Genomic DNA, 14097 nt, shown 5'->3' with positions numbered 1-14097 from the left:
TGTAGCTGTTTGGTAGCCTTGTGTTAGCTTTAGATAAACTATGGTTAAAAATTATATTTTATGGATGAATTTCTAAATACAATTATACATTTTACTGGATGTATTTCTTAATTACTTATATACTGGGATTATTTTTTCTGTTCTGTTAATCAACATTTTCTGTATCTGACTATCCGCGAAAAGCAAACCCTCACACGTGCTTACTTGGGCGAGCACACACACACACACATACGCACGCACGCACGCACAATAGACGTCCTTTCCTGATCACATGATTCCCTCACCAAATAATGTCAGATTAGTGAAGGAAGGACCACACCCCACGTAAGTAGAAAACAGCAACACTAGGAGCGCGGCGACGTGCCGCATTCACTCACTCGCTTCCTCCCGCGGCATTCAGGGGAGGCTATTTTAGCATCACTTCCCGCCAATCGGAACCCAGTACAAGACACTTCGCACGCGCCATTTGCACGCCATGGCCTCTGACCTTGAGGTCGTGATATACGTATGAGGTTTTGGTGGAAAAGTTATATCTTTATCCCAACCCCCACCTTTTCCTCACACTCCTACTCCCACCCCGAGAAGGGAATTTGGGCCTCCCCCCTACCTTGATGGAGTGAATAGAGTGCGCAGAGTATGGGATTGTTGGATGTTGATTAAAATTAACCCTCTCTCAGATCGGTTGAACGAGTTCCGCAACATGAAATGAGTGTCAATCTCCAGGAGGCTGTGTAAGATTCCCTCCCAATATCACTAACACGTGATTTCTGATGCAGATTACCCTGGGCTTGATTTATATGAAATGTGATTTAGATCGACTTTTGTAAACTCACGAAAAAGAATAACAAAGGGTCAAGACTAGGTTTAAAGGGAAATACAGTGCTACCTCGGCACTCGACCACAATCCGTTCTGGAAGGATGGTCGATTGTTGATCGGTTCGAGTGCCGAGCACTTGAGGTCCATAAGAAAGAAAGTAAACATATTTAATTTGTTCCGGCATCCACTAATAGCTAACTACCTTGTAGGCTTCGTGGCATTTAACTTATAGCACGCCATATGAAAAAAAGATGGATTGTTTCAAATACGTTTCATTAAAAAAATGAAATTTAATCAAACTGCAATTCATTTAAACTTTGTTACTGCTTTTACTCCTGTCGCTTGAACAGCCTCTTCGTGCTTCAGTATTGTCGATATAGTCGATGTAACCATACTATGTTGAATGGGTTATTCAGACACACTTTTGCCGTCATGCTTGGCAATAACTTCTTTTTAAATTCAATTTAATTGTTGTTCTTACTGTTTTCCTCTTTCACTAATTTTTAGCACTAGAAAGTTTCGTGGGTGCAACGATGACCGTATGGTATATATAAATATACGTTTAAAAAAAAACAAACACTGATAAACGTGAAGGCAACACAAGGATAGGTCTTTACTGCATTAAATCGGCACGACAAATAATCCTCTTCCCTTCTGCTTCACCCCAAGCATCTCAAAGATTTTAGCACGATGGTCAAATGTTGAGCAAATGGTCGAGCACCACAGCTCTCTCAAAAATATTGGTCGAAGACAGAGAGCAGTTCGAATGCCGATCTACCACTGAGTATGTAAGTTAGAACTCTCTTACGTTTAGCATCACACAGCAAAGAATTTTAAAAATGCATATGATGAGCAGTTTATGATGCGGAAAGTATGAGAAATACATCCCACGCGAACTGGCTAATATAGAAAGTGACCACATCTGTTTTCTTTAGTCGGCCTAATCATTTAGCCCACCCACTAACCCCCTAGCCCACCCTCTAACCCCCTAGCCCACCCACTAACCCCCTAGCCACCCACTAACCCCCCCAGCCCACCCCACCAACCCTAGCAGCCCTCTACCTCGCGCACACTAACAAGACGCCACAGATTCGTGCGCCACAGAGTGCCTCGGACTCAGCAGGATGTTAAACGATGTCTTAGGTGGGGGGTGCGGACGAACTCATTTCTGCAGAAGATTGATATGCTGTTTACAATTATCTGCATTCCAGCTGCTGATGTGGTAGCTGTTTCTTTTTATAATGTAACAGTGTGTGCTTGTGTGTGTAAGAGAGAGCTTGTGCGCACGCATGAGTATATGTGGGATATATAGATATAGTGCTAATTAAAGACACCTACTCGTGTTTTGTTATGTAGCTGTAAAGATTTCCATATCTACCCGCTCTTGCATTCTTTTTATATTTTATATTCTAGTCATGTGTATACGTGATCGTTGTAAGGTTAACCGTCTTCTTGCTCTGACTAGGGCATTATGGGTTATTTTATGCATGACAAGGACAGACACACAAACGATTTTTACTCTTTGATACCACATAGATATGGGTAAGCTGACTTGAACATGTCCATCTTTAAGTTAATAGAAAATTTAGCTTTTTTTAGAAAGATTTATCTGCCAGCCAAGAATGTTCTGTCTATGCCTTGCAGACAATAAGGACATGCAGGTTTTCCTGTAAGTTTATTTGTGAGGCCATGAAGGTCTGCAGGCCGGCTAGCAGTCTAGGGTATGTAAGCCCGTGTCAGTCTTCGATAATCTCCGAGCAGAAGATCAGGCAATCCTCACAGTGGTCCGAATGCTGCTCAAGATTGTGCCGCTAAAAATAGACAGTTGCAGTCCTCATCTTATCTTCCTCCAGCAACAGAGAGGACACCTTCACCTTATGGGGGAATTGAGAGGAGTGGTGGGAACCGAGGTAAATTCCTTAAAATACAGTCCAAGCTGTGAAGACCAGTGCCACTCTCCCCAGTCCCCCCGAAAAAGCTAAACCTCCGAACCTGACTAGTAACATCAATGAAATCAGCACGCAAATCAATTCGAAGACCAGAATGTACAAGTATCGGTTTCAGCCGCTAGGGGGCAATAATCTCAGATGCGGGACCACACCGGAAGTTCTGTCTCGAATCACTCGGACTAGGCAGGTCTGTCTCGGCTGAAATCGGGAGCAAAGACAGTAACATTTTGAGCTCTTAAGTCAGACTGATGTCTTTTCGTGCACTGCTTTATTTTTCCTGTAGACCTGAGTGGCCTGGATTTTCATATGATTTACCAATAAGAATCGAGACTTTCGAAATGAGATATCCAGGGAAGGGAATCGCAGAGCACTGGAGTCCGAACCTGGAGGGGCGCCGGTTCGATACCCGTGTGGGAGAACTTTTCCCAATCGACCCAGCTGTCAGAAATGACTACCTGACTCATAGAAGGTTGAGGAAAAGTAAGGCGGTGACAGGGAGAGGAACGGTGCACCCGCCGCCCTCACAAAAACGCGGGCTCTGAGAAACACAAGTATGTTACAATGAAAGCTGGAAAGATGGTATTAACGAGGACGACACAACGCTTATGTTGTCGTCAATGGCTGATTTCATTAATTGATTTCTTCCTTGACTGGTACAGGTCGTTGGGGGAGAGGAGAGACGTGACAGATGACAAGGCCCGCCACTCAGACCTGTCTCCATGGTAAAGAGGTCCTGCACGGAACTTTGTGACGATATACGGGCCGAAAGTAGGGTCTATCGGGCCTCCCTTCTCAGAAGAACACTCCTTCACGTGTGTAAGCCGGTTCTTCTTCTGACCAGCCTGGCGTCGACCTCTCTCCATGTGACTAGGAAGGACAGTTCTCGATAAAGTGTCGTCCGGGTCACATGGCCAAACCAGACCAGTTTGCGTCGCTTGACTGTCACAGTTCCGGTGTCATACGAGTGTGGCGACTGTGCTTCATGCAAAGGCATTGGTTTTATAATCCCAGTGAAATATCAGCAGCTTTCACAGGCACTTATTCTCGAATGCCTCGATTCTGCTCTCTGTATTTGAAGAGTCCACATTTCACATCCGTAACTCAGGATGGGTACTACGAAGGGGCTTGTACAGACTGTGTACTTCGTAGTAAACCTGTTGCTATGGCTGTAGCAGACTTGTCCAATCTAGCCATTGACCACAAACGTGTATAGGTGCCGAGACCAAATAATAAATATTCCTAAACCGGAAGCTTTTTTTCCCACGCTAGAAAGGACAGATAGTCATAGGGTCACTATCCAGTCAGCATATAAAGGTCTGCGGACCCTTGATGAACCCTACCCTAGTGCATCTGTGGCATGGAAGGAGGAAGAGGACCTCAGGTTTCTCTCCTTCCCTTTCCCAACGCCCCACCCTCTGCATGTAGATGTTATTTGTTCTCAACATCCCACTGAACATTTACTAACTTCTGTTCTCAATACCCACGTCCTTGACTGCATTTTTTCTGTAAATCTTTGCTGTTGCAAGCAAAAAGCAATCGCATAGTCTGCCCAGCTAACTTCGACGACAACATCTCCAACTCTTTGCAAAGTTCGGTCGAGAGCTTCTTTACGTGTTTGTCTGCATTTTGCGCGTGAGCACTCGCGTCCGCGCGCCCAGGATTGAGTGAGTCATGAGTTACAGTCGGAAGGACTGCATCCTCACAGCAGGCACAGAGACCCGCCGGCCGTCAGACAACGGAATATTAACGGAGCGGCATTCCCCAGGTATGACCCACAATATCCGTATCGTTTTCTCATCTGTGGCTGCTGCCCAAGACTGGTCCTCCCTGTCTGGGCCGTAAGTGAGAAAAGGAAACCTTCGAGAACAGAACGCTCCTTTTCGCGCCAAAACGACGCCGCACTTTCGTAGGGGCGGAAGGATAGAGACAGTCAATGTCTGTGTTAGTGCCCCTCAATGTCTACGTCCGCTTAGTGATAGAGATCTCCCGTCGGCCGCCTGAACGGAGATACATTGGACTGGTCGCTCACACTGAATGGATCTGAATGAAGTGGGAGGGAGGGAAAGAAAAAAAAAAAACGGCAAAGATTGGACTCCCCCATAACGTTAGGCACACGGATGCGCACGCATTTATGCAAGCGCGCGCGCACGCGCACGCACACGTATGGAATCATGAAATCACTTTCTTTTCATATTTTACTTGTAACTATAGATCATTCGGCTTCATCCTGTTATGCCATGTTGGACCTTGCACGGTGGACTTCTTGGTGTTCATGCACAGTCCAAGAAGAATTTAAAGACGTGCGTTTGCTTTTGTGAGTCAGTGATATGCAGTTATTGTAGGTAAATATAAATATTTCATTTCATCTGCAGATCGCAGGCTATTGGTAGCTCGTGCTACGGTAAACATCATTCAGGATTAAAAATGAAACTCTCTCTTAGGATATTAGATGTTTAATACTACAAGATCCACCCGACCGCCACACCCCAATGAATGAGAAAAGAAACAAAACTAAAGTTCAGACCATAATTTTCTTGGAAAATTCTCTACTACTTTTGTGTTTTCTGTAGAAAATTATGGGTAAAATTATAATCAAAATGTTGCCCAACGAGTTACTTTGGTACCATGGTCTTCATCCGGAACTGTTCTCACATTCTGCCCCACGTTTTTTCCCCTCAAGAAACAAACAGGCTTGGTGTCCGTCTGGCCTCAGGCTCCAGGTGGGCGAGCATGACAGTGAGCACTGCTCGCGTAGAGCTACACTACATGCGCACTTGCACGTATACCTGCAAGATGGCTGATCATCGCAGCTGAATCGAGGTTCCTGTTTGAAGATAAAACAGTCTTCTTAGCTGCACATAATAAGGCTGTTAAACTAACAGTCTTTTAGAATAAATGTCTGTTGCTTTTATGTGGAGAGTGTTTGCTTAGGGAAATGGCTCTCTGGACGACTTGTGCCACGTCTCAAAGACTTTTAAATCAGCAGCATAATGATTAATTAATGAATCTGAAGTAAAGTTTCAGACTTTCTCTCTTAGAGGTCTGCTGTGATGTGTTTCTGCCTCTGTGTTGTAGTGTGTTGAATGGTCATGATCTCTGTATCGCAGTGTCTTAGTATATAGTCTACTGACAGCCCTATAAGCTAAGCTTCTGGTTCCTCACCCGCAGATGTCAGCTCACAGACAGTAAATGATAGAGCTTTGTCTGGTTTCCCGCTGTCTGTGGATATCGCGTTCCGGTCTGTGCTCCACCAACAGTTTTTTCTTGACTCTCTTCATGAGACTTTGTCATGGCGCCCAGCCTAACTTTCTAGTACTAATTCCATTCTTCCTAACCCCACCCCCTTCCTCCATCTGCTCGATCCCACTCCCATGCGTCGCCATCGAAATCAAACTTTTCCCGTTAACTCTATTCTTCCGGCGCCCTCCCTGGTCTGTATCTGGAGTACGAAAGAATTTGCTACAGTCTGCGGTCTCAGACACTAATAAGATTCCAAACCAGGTTTAGCGCCGCGCGACGCGACATCCGCTGATTACGGGAGTCTAAGCTGGCGTCGACGGACAAAATGTTGGATCGGACTGAATATTAGATTTGAATCAAGGCCGCGCGGTATGAAGCGGGAGAGTAAAACTGCAACACTTGACATCTGTCTGAAATCAAGTAGAATGTATTCAATTTTTTATTTTAACTTTTTCTCTGCCTTTTTCCCACGAAGACAAAGTGGGATCGAGGGTTCTGAGCATCCTGTCGCCAGACTACAAAAAATGTAATCCTGTAGTTACGAAATGTATTTACAGCCACTTGCCGACTTGTAAATGGTTTTTCCCAGAAAACGTTTTTGTTTTGTCCTTTCTCATCTTAGCATTAATACCATTAACTACACACGAATCGTTTTTGTTTTGTTAGCGGCTGTTTACCAGTGGTTTCGACCTTCCCCATAGATTGCACACTCACGCGCATGAATTTCAAAGTTAGAAGGACGGTGGACGTGGGAGTATCACAGGTCAAGGAAAGGGACGGTGCATGTTTCCATGAACTAGGAGAAAAGGGAAAATTTTGCAATCCTTAAATCATCCCCTTCAAGACCAGCAACAGTAGGCACAAATGTGCATTGCAAAGAAGATGAGTTTAATTCAGGTGAGGTCGATCGTGAAAATGGTACTTTTTATTGTAGTTTACGAGTAATTCCATATAAATGTAAACAATTCATAATAAGTGTTATTGTTGGTGAAAGGATGGAAGCAAAGAAAGGAAGCAACAGAACAAAAGAGAGAAAAAACATACACACACAAGCACACGCGCGCATGTTTGCTTGGGAGGTTTATATACAACACAGACCTGCTTGAAGTATAAGAAACAAACTTTCATCTGTGGGTGCAGTTATTGTCTTTGACTTCAAATTAGTCATCTGTTATCACATATCAAACACTATAATAACTTTTTCTTGAGCAGACCGTTTTTCTAACGTGTAGTCGCACCCTCTGTGTGTGTGGTTGTAGAAAGTGTTTAATTTACTAGGAAACGTTAGTTCGTTAATGTTGAACATACAGCTCATTTCACCTATCCCATCTTGACCTTCTCTCCCTTCCATCAGCAACACCACCCTCCCCTCCACCGAAAGAGAGAGAAAGAGAAAGTCCCTTGATTCTGAACCCAGCGCGTGAAACGTGTAAGAAAGATACTGCGCGGGTGGCCAGCCATCGACAATCGAACCCTTTCTCTCAAACCTTCCACCCTCGCAGGGTATGGGAGGGGGAGATGGGGGGTTTGGCAATGGGTGTACGTTTACTGATGACTTTGACCTCCCCTGGAGGGCCTCGCCCGTCACGTGACCCTTCTGTCCGAGGCCAGTAGGAGACGTCCGGTGCCAACTGACGCCATCCTGGTGGACTGGAAAATCTATCATCAGGGCGGGAGCGGATTAATTTCAATAATTAGCGACGATAATTAGTTCCGCGTCTAGACCGCCTGACTGTGTGTGCAGGCGACACGCAGCCTGCTGTCACGGGCGCGTGTGCGCGTGCTGGGAGGTGGGGCGGGAGGGAAGGACGTGTTAACACTGATTCGCCTTTCATTACAGCAGCGATGGTCACCCGCTATGTCCCCCAACTCGCATTGCAAACGTCCCATGAGCTTACGTGATCTTTCCAACTCCATTTGCTCATCTTCTCTTGCACTGGTGAATGAATAAATAACGGCGAGTCACAGGCAGACGAGTATGCAGACAGACAGACAAAACTGGAGAGAGAGAGAGTTTAATCATCGATTGTTTTTTTTTTTTTCTCGGAGAACTGCTGGAGGACGGTAAGGCTAGGGTAGGCTATGTAATATTTCTGTTCATTCTTCAGTCTTTCCCTGCTTCTATCCGGACTCAACTTTATTCCCTCTCTGTCAAACATTTTTTTCTAATTCCTTTTCTTTGAAAACTTTTAACAACTTACTTATTTATCCATAAATTTAAATATGGAGGGTGGGAGTAGAAAATTTTAAAGTCGGAGAAAATTCTAGTGGGATACGTTGTAGAGAGAATGGAAAGACGCTGGAAGAAAGAACTATGCCCCACACTTCTGCAGCCAATGAGGAAGGCGATTAATTCCTGTGATTAATGCCAGCAAAGCCTGCCCCTAAGGGGAGACGACTTTCAGTCGCCACGGTGGCACTAGCTGGAGTTGTTTCCTTCTCCACGATGGCGTCCTCGTGTTGCATTATTGGTCAGATGGGACACACACACACTCTCTCTCCACACACACACAGACTTGTTCATTCAGGCAGGCAGACACAGCGAGAGGAGGAAATTTGGTAGCGTTCATTAACTTTCATGTCTAGACTGTGTGTCTTTACAGCCCCCGGGACTTTGGCAATAAAACCGGTATGTTCTCCGGCAGGTCACATCTCCATTCTGGAAGCTTTTGTCTCCCATAACAGCCCTGAGATGACAGGGTTTGGCTATAATTAATGACATTCCCACACCACTACTACAACATCTTTACTTTTGCAAGAACATTCACAAGCTAGCTACTTTTATGTTTTCTTTCTTCTTTCTTTTCTTCATAACATTAAACATGTAATCGCTACAGTAATAACACTGGTCATCTTTTTCTAATGATAAATCCATAAAATGAAAAAAAGGAGAGAACAAAATCAAGTTGTGGAAAGTAAAATGGGGAAGGATAAGGATACTAAAAGAAAACAACGAGTCACTGAGTCTGGGAGCAGACTTCCTGTCGGGAGAGCCACAGACCCAGCTAGCAAGATAAAACACAGCGCGCACACGCTCCAGACAATTGAGATCCCGCAAGAAGGTGATTCAAGACTGATACGACCCCTCCCACGTCCATCAAGCCTAATAGTGTCTAGGCAGACATGTAAGTAGCCAGCCCTCTTGTTTCGGCTCTGAAGGCCTTTGTTAAACTGCTCCCTCGACGATCGTCGTTTCATGTACGCTATTTTCGGTAAGTATTTATCCGATACAGAGCACATAAGTACACAAACAAACGAGGAAATAAAACAAAACAAAAAACTATTTTAACAACAAAACACTTTCCTACACCTCCACTACAGAACAACCATTTTTCTGTGTTTAGTTGTCTACTTTTCATCGTCATCGAAAACACACTCGCAGGAAGATGAAGGAGAGGGAAATAAAAAAAAAAGGGAAGGGGAGAGTAGGTTAGAGTGTGGGAGGGACACCGCATTAAAATCTCGTTGGACGAACTGCATAAACCAGTCCCAGGCACACACCGTAATCACCATTATCTGTCTCGTGTTCGATAGCATCCCTTTTCAGTTCTGCCTGAAAGAAGCTCTACCGGCCAAAGTTCAGACTGACTTCCACATAAAACAACCAAGCAACCAAGCAACCAAAAAGTATTACAGCCAGTAGAAATCAAGTATTTGCGAAAAGATATCAAGTGCAGAACAATTTGTAAGCGGTCGGCGTTTCCGATAATAAATCGTGGGGACCTAAAATTTCATCGGACCTGCGGGAGGAGCGCTTCCTGCAGGCTGGGGACGGTTGGCGCGCCTGGGCGTCTACCTGCGCGGTAAAAATGTGTCCCGGGGGAAAAGCGATTGCCGTGGCCCCCGCGACATCACGGAGTCACGTGACTTGATACGGAGTTAAAGCGAGGTAATGGAGGGCTGTTGGGTAACACGTGCTATGATATTGTAGTCTTTGACTGCGTGCTTTATGGAAAACATGAGACAGACCAAACAATTTAACCCTTCTTGCACACGATCTAAAGGTTCATTTATGTTACTGTAGATGTAAATCTTTATGATTATGCAATAATTTCTCATATACTTTAACACGTAGATTATATCATGTTAAAGTTACATGTTCGTGCACGTAAGTGCGGTCAAGAACTTCAACTAGAACTACTATGAAAGTATTGTAGCTAGCCATGATGTCTGTGGTTCAGTCCCGAGGACAGCAGCTGATTAGAGATAGGAGGAAGGGAGAGAAAGAAGGTTGTGTAAAAAGAACAAAACTAGAAATGATAGGTTTCAACAGATTCAAAGTGTTTGAGTACAAGGCAAATTATTTCCAGTGCTCCTGCTGATTCCTCGTCGTGTGTAATTGCCTGTAAGATTCTCCACAACCTCCTGGCAAGGAAACGGCAGCGGGCCATGAAAATATATAGGACGACCACTATTATTCCCTGATAGGAACAATGTTTACAAGATCTGAAGTGGCACAGGTATTGAATTGTTTACATCTGAGAAACAGACCAGATATTCCAAAAGTTTCTCGAGTTCAACAGAGGCAGAGACCTGAAGTAGCGGAAGTGCATGCAAGGAAGCAGTCTGCTGGCTCCTGGCACAAGAAGCAATCATCTTTAGGTTCTCTTAGTGCTGAATCGCTCCTTCGTCTTGGATGATGACGGGCATCTTTATCTGCCGAATCGTTCTTCGGTCTTCGTTGAAGATTTTTAGCTATGGTACCGTGGTCCACATCGTGTCTGCTGGGGTACTGGAGTCCGCGGTTTTTTCAAGCCATTCCTCGATTTGCAAGCACCATATATCCTGCACTGTTTGTTGGAAACCTCTTCAAAATGGCATTTACGATGACAAGAAGGCGGGTTCACGTAGTTAAAAGCAACTTCAAGAGATCTTAACATCCAAGATGTTTTCAGGCAGGATTTTTCTGCAGAGAACCAGCATAAGTAAAACGCCTAATTAGGCATCCGGCCGCTGTAGTTGATTAAAAGCCTAATGCGTGTGTCTGCTCCTAGATTTACTGTTTTATTGTTTATTCATTAGCTGATTTGCTGTTACGGACAAAATATCTTCAGGGAAAAAGAAGTTTATTGGTAAAATGGTAAATTTATAGTGATTGAAGTTAACGAATTTATTTATAACTTCGAAACGTAACTCATATGGCCACATTAAAAAATCATAGAATTCTTAAAATTTGAAACATCTATACAAGATCTCATTTTTATGTAATAAAATAGTTTAAAAATGCTGGTGAAAGGGTAAGATATTCAAAGACACAATTCAAAGTAATTAGCAGTAATATAAACAGTCTACATGTTTAATACAAGAGAAATATTGTATCAATAAACATGTAGATGATTTCTTTTCTACTTCTGGTTTCAACAAGTCATGCAAAATTTCTTGCAAATGACAATTTTTTTTCAAAAGAAATACATTCTGAACTGGTTCTTCCACGTACAGTAAATACAGTATCATTCTTGTGACATACCTCGGTGTTTTTCGTGTCTCTACTACCTACACCAAGATTGTCAACAGAAACACTACTTTTTTCCCGACCATTGGACAGACCACCAACCAGCCAGCCAGCCAGCCATTCAGACGGGTAGATACAATTGCATTATTAGCACATTTAGTCTCGCACCATATTTGGCGCGTATTTCATAAAGTATATATATATCATAGTACAAGAGAGGGAGAGGCAAGAAAAAAATTAGTAAAGTCAGTCTCGTTTAGATATCCTCTTTATCATCTCCCCATGACATCTTTCTGCGGGCTCCCCCTTCCCCCGTCCCAATCACTGGCATGGCGGCACAAGGTCCCGCACTGAACAAAATCTGAAAGCAAACACAAGTATCCATCATTACCCTCGCTTCGATAATCAGTCTCCCACCACAGTCAGACGCACGCCCGCGAGTACCCATTACGGACCAATTACAGCAGGCCGCTGCCTAGTCATCTGTTCACCCAGGGCACACCTACGTCAGCACGACGTGGTTAGTGATCTTTACGTGTCCACCACGTGTACTCCTGATGAATGCAACTCAGATTTGAACAGGGTGGACTCTTTAACCCACTTGATTTTTGTTTAACATTTAAGGGACATGACTTGTTCTTCAAATTTATTGAGAAAAGAGACTTAAGTTCTTTCTGTAAATGTCTGAACTGAAAAGTTGAGAAAAGTTCATTGCGGCATCGTAGGACATTATGTGCCTCGTTGCACTAGAGTCTTCCATAGGGCAGGATACAGAGGGGCTTTAGTACAAGATTTTCTGAAAGGGTCCTGATGGCATCAAGTGCCTTTTTGATAGTCCAGCTCTCCAAATTGCAGAAGATACCGATCGAACACAATTACTGTTGCTGTGTTAAGTAAGCCAGATTCTATTGCCTGAAGTAATTAGAGATGAAGGTATGGAGTGTTACGACAGAGACATTTGTATTGAAGAGTTAGCTCGGGAAAAGGCCGAACTTTCAATGTATTGCAGGAAAGAATGGATTCCATCCCGTAGAGGGGGCAGGGTGAGGGTCCTTGTCGGGTCAGATGGATGCAATTGGCGAAGAATGATCACTAGGGTAGTCGGCACCGAGTGTGTTCCTTACCTCCCTGGTGTCGAACCATTCTTTTCCATCCTGTTAAAATTTCGGTCTCTAAGTCGGAATCACTTACTGAAATAATATCACGAGCTGTCTTTGCTACGAATACTCAGACTGGTAAGCAAACGCCTACGAACTGAATCTCTCCAATTATTTATTTATCAGTTATTTTAGAATTTAAATTTAAAGCTGTGACATCGTCTCTTTAAAATAAATTTTATTTCCACCCAAAATTTTAGTACAATTAAACAAATGCATTCAGCGCACCAGTCCCCTCTCACACAAGCGAATAGACATAGAAAAAAGGTGGAAAAATAAACTTGTTTTTGTTAAATTCTTTAAAATTTTCGCACTAATACCAATGACCACCGCTTTCTGAAACATCAATGGAGGAAGGGAAGAAGTTGTACGTTTTCGTTACCCAGACGTTCGGTGCCCAGTCCTCATTTACATGCATTCAGCGCACCAGTCCCCTCGCACACAAGCGAATAGACATAGAAAAAAGGTGGAAAAATAAACTTGTATGGCCGCTTTCCTCGCAGGGAAGTGACACTATGGGAAAAGATTTCTAGGGGCAGTGCACAAGAACCTACCCTACAGTATTACTTCAAGAACAGCATTTTAAACGGTGGGAAAATCACTGGGGATATCTTTCCCTCTTTTGTGGACGGGCAAGAGTTGGGGAGTACGCTGCTAAAATATACATAGGGCTCTGTCGGACAGACTAAGCGCTGGATTTAAGAGGAAGAAGCAGAAGAAGAAAAACAACCTTGAGACCTCGCAGACTTACAGGAACCCACTTTTTCTCTGCTCGCGCCGACAGCATGCATCGCCTCCATAAATCGCGTAAAGTTCGCTCCTTTGATATTCTTATAACCCCTGATGATGTGCTTGGATGCTTTAGCCACGTGGCAGAAGCCACCTCGCGCTCCCAACACATCACCGTCGGCTGTCACGAGCGCGGCGATGTTGCCAAAATATTCGGCTCGTCTTCATTTTGCCGATAACCAAATCATTCGCGCTTCTGCCGCCGGTCGGGCAACGCTTGTCAGTTACCTCCCCTGAGTCACAATCGTGTCTGGAGCCATGCTCTGATGTGTGATTGTCTGCCCGAATCCATCAACAGTTATCTCTCTTGTCTGCCGTGTAACGTAGGAGGCGCCACTGCCGCCATGCTGGTAGTCAAATTGGTGTAGAATGCTGGGATGCTCCCTGCAACACTCCCCTACTTCGCGTGCGCCTTGCCGATCATAACAGAGAGGTTTGGCTTTTTGATTGCGGGTCAACAAACCGACTGTACTTAAAAGCATGTGGCCATTATCTTGTGGAACAAAGTGCAAACCTCCAAACTTGTTTTTTTTTAAATTTTAGGGGAGAGGGGACAAAATTGAATTTCACTCCCGCTTGATAGGCGTAGACATGGATGTCTCAAGTGGCAGAACATAAAAAAATCAATGAAAAAATTGAATGTTTGGTTATGGCAGATATTGGATGATTGTACAATACAAAACATCTTTATTA

Source organism: Pomacea canaliculata, linkage group LG2, assembly GCF_003073045.1.
Source record: "Pomacea canaliculata isolate SZHN2017 linkage group LG2, ASM307304v1, whole genome shotgun sequence".
NCBI classification, from domain to species: Eukaryota; Metazoa; Mollusca; class Gastropoda; order Architaenioglossa; family Ampullariidae; genus Pomacea; species Pomacea canaliculata.
The sequence above is the reverse complement of the archived record's forward strand: the minus strand, read 5'-3'. Positions refer to the sequence as shown.